At 36.0% G+C, this 8,973-nt stretch overlaps 1 long non-coding RNA gene across 4 annotated transcripts; it reads left to right on the top strand.

Annotated features, from left to right (window-relative positions):
* Window positions 1-6,076: 6,076 nt before the first annotated feature.
* Window positions 6,077-8,555, top strand: LOC148158038 (uncharacterized). Of its 4 annotated transcripts, none has more exons than XR_015764116.1 (6): window positions 6,077-6,396; window positions 7,421-7,503; window positions 7,593-7,710; window positions 7,892-7,959; window positions 8,035-8,150; window positions 8,249-8,555. It is a non-coding gene; the product is annotated as an uncharacterized LOC148158038 (long non-coding RNA). The 4 variants fall into 4 exon arrangements; XR_015764115.1 differs by having other exon boundaries at window positions 7,400-7,503; XR_015764113.1 differs by having other exon boundaries at window positions 6,077-7,503.
* The last annotated feature ends 418 nt before the right edge of the window (window positions 8,556-8,973 follow it).

Raw genomic sequence — 8,973 nt, 5'->3', positions numbered from 1 at the left:
GTTCACCAAGTGAATTGATGGATATTTGTTCTTGAATGTATTTATGTTGTACCTTTCAGCCTGGTTGCCACTTAACTGAGTGCTGTTGTTTTTTTCTTAAGAGTTACATAAGTTTCAGGAGGTCAAGAGTCAAGCTGGTAGCGCAAGCTGGCTCTAGCAGATGGACAAAGAAGTTAAATTACTTTTCTTGGCCACTTTTATTTTCCTTTTGTCAACTGACTTTGCCTAAAGTAATGTTCTGAATGGCTTTGTAAAATAGAATAGACAACCTATAGCCATGCTAATTATTGCAGAGTAGCATTATTTTTCTCTGTTTGTTCAAATCTTCCACTCTTTGGAAGACTCATTGCTGTTCCATCTTTCTCTCATTGGGGATAATGAGCTTCACTGCAGTTTAATGGAGCCCCGAAGCCTTAGAGAAGACTTTGTAACCCTTTAAAATGCTTTGAGTTTTAAGATGCCTATTTGCCAATAATAATAATAATAATAATAATAATAATAATAATAATAATAATAATAATAATAATAATAATAAACAAAGCCAGCATGGAAAATAGCAATGAATTAATAACTTAACAAATGTAACAACTACTTTCTCAAATTGGGCAAGGATGGCATGACTTTTTTTCCCCCTTCAAATGAAAACATCATTTGAAGGCAGCATTTTTTATTTCCTCAGGTCATTTTTGTCTGATATAAAAAAAATTGTTTTACAATCTGAAACATCTAAGCGCAAAAAGCAGAAACAGAAAAGTATGTAAGGGAATTACACTTGTTTGCCTGCAGTGTAAATATGTTTTCTCTTTATGAATTGCTGCTGTCTTTCTTTAAGTTTGAGGCCTGCAATATGATAGCAGGCTGAGCAGTTTGGCTGAATGGCTTTGTTTTTTTTTGCTTTTTTTTTCTATTTTGATGTATGCAAGCTTTTAGCCATGAAGAGGTGGGGTGGGGGGTGGCGTTTCCTCTACCATGTTTTCCTGCTTATATATGAACTGCAATGGTGCTGTAGTGTATTTTATTGGAGTGAAAACATTGCTGACTCTGCTGGAGTAAAACCATCACCTAGAATGTGAGACCCTTACTGGGTGTGAAGTGATATCCTCTCAGATGTTTGCTAACAGAACAACTGCTACATTGCTTTTTCATCTACTATCAGAAGCTTGGACATCACATTTGAAACGTCTTTTACGTCGAAAGGATTCACTGTTGAAGCCGATAAGCATAGTTACGCCTTGCCTTTATAAATCTGTACGGCTTGGCTAAACGGTAGATGAAATAAATTTGAAAACAAAGCAGAGGATGCAACACGTATTCTGATGAAGATGCTTTTTTTTAGTGGAGCAAAATTTATGCATGTGCTATAATGCCTCTCAGTTGTCCAGTAGGTTAATGTTATTTCTCCTAGCAATAAAAATTTGCAAGTAACACTCAGCTTTACAACACTCAGCATGAACTGTGTAATATTTGTCTTGTGCTCTTGTATAAATCTCAACCATTTTGTGAGTTTCAGTAAATAAATAATTTGAAATATCATTCCATCTGTTGACTACAAAAGAATGCCATCATATGTGACTTTTTAAGATGATCTCTTTGCTGCCTGTTATTGTCTGATTTATGCACTTTGTGCTTGCTCTGTACTCTGCTTACAATGAGCTGTTCTTAGGCAACAATGATTACACTCATGTGTCTGTTTTGTTTTGGATAGATTGAACATCTGAATGTTAGCCTGTGAATGTAAATGAAGCACACTGGGAGTCTGGAAGCAAAGATATTGTTGTGTGTGAAGAATTGCTGCTGCCAGCCCAGAGAGGATTTGGTGACGTCTTATTAGTATCTTTCAACACTCTTTGTCTGTAAGCTCTATTAATAAAACCCATTAAAAAAAAATGTATTAGATGATGCAAAAGTTTAATATTTTGTGAGTACTAGCAGTACTAATGTTGGTCACTCGCTGTTAAAGTTAAAAATGTGCTTCAGCTGGATGATTGCACTGGGACAATTTTCTCCACCCTTTATTTTGAGATCATTAAAAATTGAAAATGCAATTTGGAACAACATTCAAGCTTTTAATAAGCACACAGAGCCGTCACATGCGGAAATATAGTGTTCCTGTAAAAATGCTTGAAATTAACAGAGGGAAATGGAATAAACAAAAACAGAAGCAAAGCAATCCAGGTATACATTCACAATTATTATTTTTTAAAATATGTCCTGAGGTGCATTTGTTACATTTAACGGTGCTCTGAAAAAGCTTTCCGACCCTGTTAACCTTTTCACATATTGTCCTGTCCAGTGTCACTGATTATCAAAACCAAATGAGTTAATCCTTCACCAAAAAAGTTTATTTCATCTGAAGAATATAACTATTTTTTTCCAAGAGTTCTCAACTGTTTAGAAAGAAGAGCAGATATGTTGATTTACTGAGGCACATAAATTATGACATATATAAATTTTTATCAAGATGACAATAATACCCATAAGCTCTACACCACATGTGTCAAACTCAAGGCCCGCGGGCCACATGCGCCCCGCCATGTCATTTTATGTGCCCCCCCCCAGCATTTTATAGGCCGACGATTGACTTAAAATACGTTTTGAGCACGAATTGACTACAAACTACATCTCCCACAATGCATTCCGATTGTTACCAGCCAACATTACGGCTTCTCGCCACTAGAGAGCAGCAGAGTCACCTCAAACTGCTTATTGGTTTTCCCAGCGAATAAAACTGAGACATCGACAAGCTAACATCAAAACGTCCAAGTAAAGAAAAATCGATTTACAAGTAAGACTGTGAATGAAGATGTGTGAGTTGGTGTCAGGGCGGCAGGTGGCGCTAGACTTTTTTTGTTATCCGTTATCTTGACCGACAACATAAAAAAAAAAAATCGGTCATGTACTATTTTTATCCGTGAAATTACAATCATATTAACATCGGCCATTTAGCCGGATTTTATGCGGTTTAGTTAATATTCACCGTGAATCCAGATCCCATCACAAATTAAGCAGATAAATGCTTCTACATTTTTCTCCGTAGTGACAAAAACCACTGACTGAGGCCCCAATAACTTTTAATAAATTAAATTAAATTAGCATCACTTCACCCGCTGGGGTCTGAACGCACTTTCTCCTGGTTCCCATCTGCAGAAAAATCTGCGCTAATTCATCAGACAGTTGGATCTGTCTGATCCAAACAGATCAACTGAACTCTGAGTGTTTTACCCTGTGCGGTCCGGTGTGCGCTTTTACCAGGATTTTTTTTTTTTTTTTTTTTTTTTTTTTTTTTGCGTGGTTTCGCTTCTCCAAAACGGACAGATGTTACGTCTGCAGCTCCTCCAGAGCGCCGCTCTCCTGGGTAACGTGAACCCAGAAAGCTCCATTTGTTAAATCCGCTGGATGAGTTACTTCCAGCGGCTTCTAATTCTTCGACGTGTCCGCAGTGGTTCAGCAGCGGACTGCGCATGTTACAGTCTAATTAACTTTTGCATCGTCATTTATTTCCTCAGGATAAACTACCGGCTCCTCAAATGGATTAACACTCTTTAGTTTTCTCTGATCTGTAATGGAGACTTGAATTTAACGCATCATTTCAACCAAAGGTTTGTAATGCGCTTCCTAACCATTTTTTATTTGTAAGTATTGATTTTATTTGTTAGCCATTTAGCCAAGACTCTGTAGAACCTACTAATGACATCTTCAATAAATTTTTTGATCCCAGGCTTAGTTTATGGACTGAACAGACAGAAAAGGTTACCATTGTACATATACTGTTGATTTTATTTTTGAACCATTTTTTATTTTGAAGTGTTGATTTTATTTCTGAACCAGTTTTTAATTGTAAAGTGTTGATTTTATTTTTGAACCATTTTTTATTTTGAAGTGTTGATTTTATTTTTGAACATCTTTTTTCTGAAGTGTTGATTTTATTTTTGAACCATTTTTTAATTGTAAAGTGTTGATTTTATTTTTGAACCATTTTTTTATTGTGAAGTGTTGATTTTATTTTTGAAACCTTATTTATTTTGAACTGTTGATTGTCTGAAAGACCTTAGACATGAATTGCCCCAGATGGGGTTTGAACCGATGACCACAGCATTACCAGCACTGTGCTCTAACCTGCTGAGCTAACTCACCTACCTTACAAACTGTTGAGTTTCCATGGATTTAAGAAGAACTTACATGATCTTACCACAATGAAGATTTGATAAAAGTGCTTATATTCTAATGTTTTTCAAAACAACATACATAATATTTTATTTTCCAGAGATTTTGTATTTTGAAGTGTTGATTCTATTTTTGAACCATTTTTAATTTTCAAGTGTTGATTGTATTTCAGAGATATTTTTTATTTTAATGTGTTAATTTTATTTTTGAACCATTTTTTATTTGTAAGTATGGATTTTATTTTCTAGCCATTTAGCCAAGTCTCTGTAGAACCATTTGTCTCTGCTAATGACATTTTCAATACAATTTGTTGATCCCAGGCTTAGTTTATGGACTGTAATGTGAAATTAGGCACAATTATAAGTCTGACAGTTTGTTCACCAAGTTACTGTGCTCTCTGAGAGGATCTGTAAGTATTTGACATTGTTCCATGCCCATCGTGGACATTAGTCTCTAACAAAATGTGGATCATCTACCAGGAACACTGCATAGATATGAGTTTCTGTAGAGTAGTGGTTATCACGTTTGCTTTACATGCACAAGATCTCTGGTTCAAAACCAGACAGAAACAGATTTTGCATGTTCTAGTCATCACAGGTGTTTACTAAAGGTCAACAAGGGTTCTGTGGTGTCATGGTCTGTACTCTGAATCCAGGCATCTGAGTGCAAGCCTCAGTAGACATTTTCATGCGTTGCATCTCACATCATCAACTTAGGAACCTCAAACTGAAACAAAGCAGAGAAGTTCAGTTCCTGTAGTGTAGTGGTTATCACGTTTGCTTTGCATGCAATAGGTCTCTGGTTCAAAACCAGACAGAAATGGTTTTTGTCGGTTATGCATCTCTTGGGGTGCAGTGAGACAACAAGAGCCTTCCTCTTTGGTGATGGTTCATTTGCCAATCGACTTCAATGTCGGCTTCTTTGAAATCGAAGCTACTTTACTTCAATTATCAATTGGCAGTTCTATGGCGTAATGCACATGTGTCAAACTCAAGGCCCGTGGGCCACATGTGCCCCCCCAGCATTTTATAGGCTGATGATTGACTTAAAGTAGGTTTTGAGCACAAATTGACTACAAACTACATTTCAACCAAAGGTTTGTAATGCACTTCCTAACCAGACGCTCCAAAGCGTCCAGGTCCATAACTCTTCAACTCGCTGTCAGCTCCCGGTCAGAAAGAAGCATTTAGTTCAGAGACCATGAGATGATATTCAGAAAGGATTTTTTTTAATTAATTGATTTCAGTTGCCTCTGAGACTAAATCTTTGCGTAAAGTCTATAATGTCTGCCCATGTGACTTATTTTTATTATTTGCTTGCTCACCTTTAAACACTGATTTAAATATTGTATTTTTTAAACTGAGCAGTAATTTTACATCCATGGAAACTCAAATGTAATATTTAAACCTTCAATACATAAGATCAGTTATTTAACAATATGAGGTGGTGTTTAATTTATTTTTAACATAGTATTTTTATACATTTATGCTAGAGGTGCCCAAGTCTAGTTTTCCAGAGCTCCCATCTGCAGCTTTAGATGCATTCCTTCTCTAACACACCTGGACCATTGACTCATTATAAGCCTCTACAGAACTGAATGAGGGAAGTCAACCTTTTGTCTGGGGTGTTTTAGCAGGGATGCACTCCTGATCTGTACTGTCAATGCAGCCCGTTGAGGGAGGCCAATATGCTGAAGTGGCCCTCGTTGAAATTGAGTTTGACACCCCTGCTCTACACTGTGTTGACAGATTTATAATTGAACTGGAAGTTCTTCTATGCAAAAAGAGGTAAATTAAAGCTGCAGTAGGTAACTTTTATTAATACATAATATATATATATATATATATATATATATATATATATATATATATATATATATATATATATATATATATATATTTATATATATATTTATATATATATACACAGTAAAAAATGCTGGGTTATTTTCATAACCCAATTTCTGGGTTAAAGCTGTTGGGTCATAGGTTGGGTTAGTTTGACCAAATATTGGGTCAAAATTCATAACTCATGAGTTGGGTCAGAAATTTATCGGAAGTCTACATCTTGCACACTTCTGTTGGGCCAGGAGTTGGGTGGGTAGATTTACCCAAACGGTTGGGTTAAAGATGAAACTTGGAAGAAGCCACGCCCCTCTTCACAAGCCTCCATTTTCAACATGACTGTGAACGTTGCATATCGGACTTCTCCTCTACTTTGAAATAAGACATGGTAAGTAAAAAGAAGATAAAGTTTCAACGTTAATAGAATTTTATACATAAATTGAATTTATTTCAAACATGTTTGATATTTATTTTTATGGTTATTTGAAATGTTTATTATGGCAGGTTGCTCTGACAAAGAGCTTCGGTGTTGCTACAACACGGATGTTGGGGAAAAATAGATGAAGGGGAAGGGCACAATTTGTCAAGTAAATTAAATTCAGTTTTTAATATAACCTCAATCATATTTGTTCATAACTTAACATAGTCAAATTTTAAAAATCGATTTAGTTTTAAAAGAAAAGGTAGTTGACGGTTTGTCCCCTGATTTTTGCAATATGCGCGCGCATCGTCAGCGGGCTGAGGCTACGTGTTCGAACACCAGCAGTAATGGCGGAGGAGAGCGAGCAGAGCTTTAATAATGTGGGTATATTATGCTTGTTGAAAATAAAATAACTTTTGCAAAGTTATTAGGCGATAAATTAGTTGTGTAAACCTGAATTATGCGCTCGGTTTATTAACATATAGCTTAATTACAAACATGCTCGGACGTGTTCGGACTTATCGCTTCCCTCCAGCCGCCTGCTCGTCTCTCCCGCTCAGTCAGTTGACCGGGCGGAGCGGCTCGTTAAGCCGAAAGAGAACGACCGTCTCCCGGCACATTGCTTTCAAACTCCCGCTGGTTTTAGGCAACGAATTAAAAGCAAAACTAAGACAATATCTAATGTTAATGTTTGCTCATTTTATTATTATTGTTACTATTAATTACAAATACATTTATTTAAAGTTGGTGCTGAAAGTTATTCAGCACTAAGTTTGTGTTAAGTTTTACTTCTAAATTAAATTATATGTGTCATTTTATTTTATTAAGAGCTATATTTATTTTTAGGAACATAAAATTACTCTGAACATTTGAAATTGCTGGCTAATTACAAGTTATTTGCAGTGGAGACAGCTATAAGATTTAATTCAGTCATTCTTAAAGTTTGATTTGTGATTTTCTTTTCTGATAGATTTTGTAATTTTACATCCAGGATCTTCAGGAGAATTAAGCGAAACTCCTCGTTCTCAAGGAAGACATTCTGCATGACCAAGAACATGAGTCTGCTCCCTCAAGGTATTGAAGCTCAGAAGAAATGTTCTCTAAAATGTTTTCATGCTTTCTAGTTACTGCAACATTTTAACACTAACTTATGTTTGATACAGAAGATGATGTAGTCCTGCAGCTGCTGCCAGTACCCCTTCCTGCTCCACCTTACTAATTTGGGAGAAGTTTCAGATCCATCAACCTGGAAATTCAGATGTTTTCATTGATATCCAGCCTGTAAGTCAACCTTCATCTCTGAATCATGCTCAGATCGTTTAAATAATTGCATTACATTCAATAGTGAGGTTTTGTGTTAAACTAGAATCAGTCAGAAATTAGTTTTTGAGAATGTATCCCTTTACCTTTAAATTCACTAATGGCCTGTTTTTGTGTCTTCTCTCTCTTGTTCTCAACAAAGATCTTTTGTATGGCCAAGAAGAGAAAGGAGCGGCCGTCTTCTCAACAACATGAATTTTCTCCCTTAAGGTATTGAAAGCTGAAGAGATGTTTATAAACTGTTAACATTTAACATTTTAACACAAGCTTATGTTTGCCAGACAGACAAGATGATGTAGCCCTGACGCTGCTGCCAGTACTCCTCCCTACTTACTCATTTGGGAGAAGAGTTTCAGACCCATCAACCTGGAAGTTCAGAAGGTTTCATTGATATCCAGCCTGTAAGTCAACATTCATCTCTGAATTATGCTCAAATTGTTTGCTGTTTATATAAGTTCATCACTAATGGCCTGTTTTTTCTGTCTTCTCTCTCCATCAGGTTGGGACAAACCTGGTGGTGCATCTACAAAATGTGACAACCTGTATGTCCTCATGCAGGGAGACAGGCAAAATGCTAAAGTGTCGTTAAAAATGCTCCTTGTTTAATGGCTGAAAGGTTTACTTGTAGTTTGCTTTAAAACAGACTTTTTTTCATTAAATGTTTTCTAATATGGAGTAACAGATACTTCTGGAGTTGTAGCCAAATGAATTGAAGTGATTTAACTACTTATGTTTTGTAACTTTTGTAAATGAAATTGCTGGCTCTATATATGTATCATGTGGAAATAAAAGAAGCTTTAAATTCATATGTCTTTTAATCCTGTTTTTATATAGTGAAATTTAAAATAATTTTTTTTTAATCCAACTATAGTGGTATAATAACCCTTGTGTTGGGTTATGAATTTCAACCCAATTTTGGGTCAGTTTAACCAATTTAAACAAGTCAATTTAACCCAACGTTTGGTTAGTTGCCATGACCCAATGTGCTGGGTCAAACCCTCAACCCAACCCAGTTGGGTTAAAACAACCCAGCGTTGGGTCGGTCCATATTTGACCCAGCGCTGGGTTACGTATTGGGTTATTTTTAACCCAGCAGTTTTTACTGTGTATATTTGCTAAAGCTGTCACTATGTTCTGACAGTGTAGTATAAGACAGATAATATCTGGAAAAAATTGAGTTCCTTTACCTCATCCCTGTGGTTCTACTGCCATCTGCAGATATAC

Source organism: Poecilia mexicana, unplaced genomic scaffold (genome assembly GCF_051168715.1).
Source record: "Poecilia mexicana isolate PSO_F unplaced genomic scaffold, ASM5116871v1 scaffold_8, whole genome shotgun sequence".
Taxonomy (NCBI): Eukaryota; Metazoa; Chordata; class Actinopteri; order Cyprinodontiformes; family Poeciliidae; genus Poecilia; species Poecilia mexicana.
Note: the sequence above shows the minus strand (reverse complement) of the source record. Positions and strands in the feature narration are given on the sequence as shown.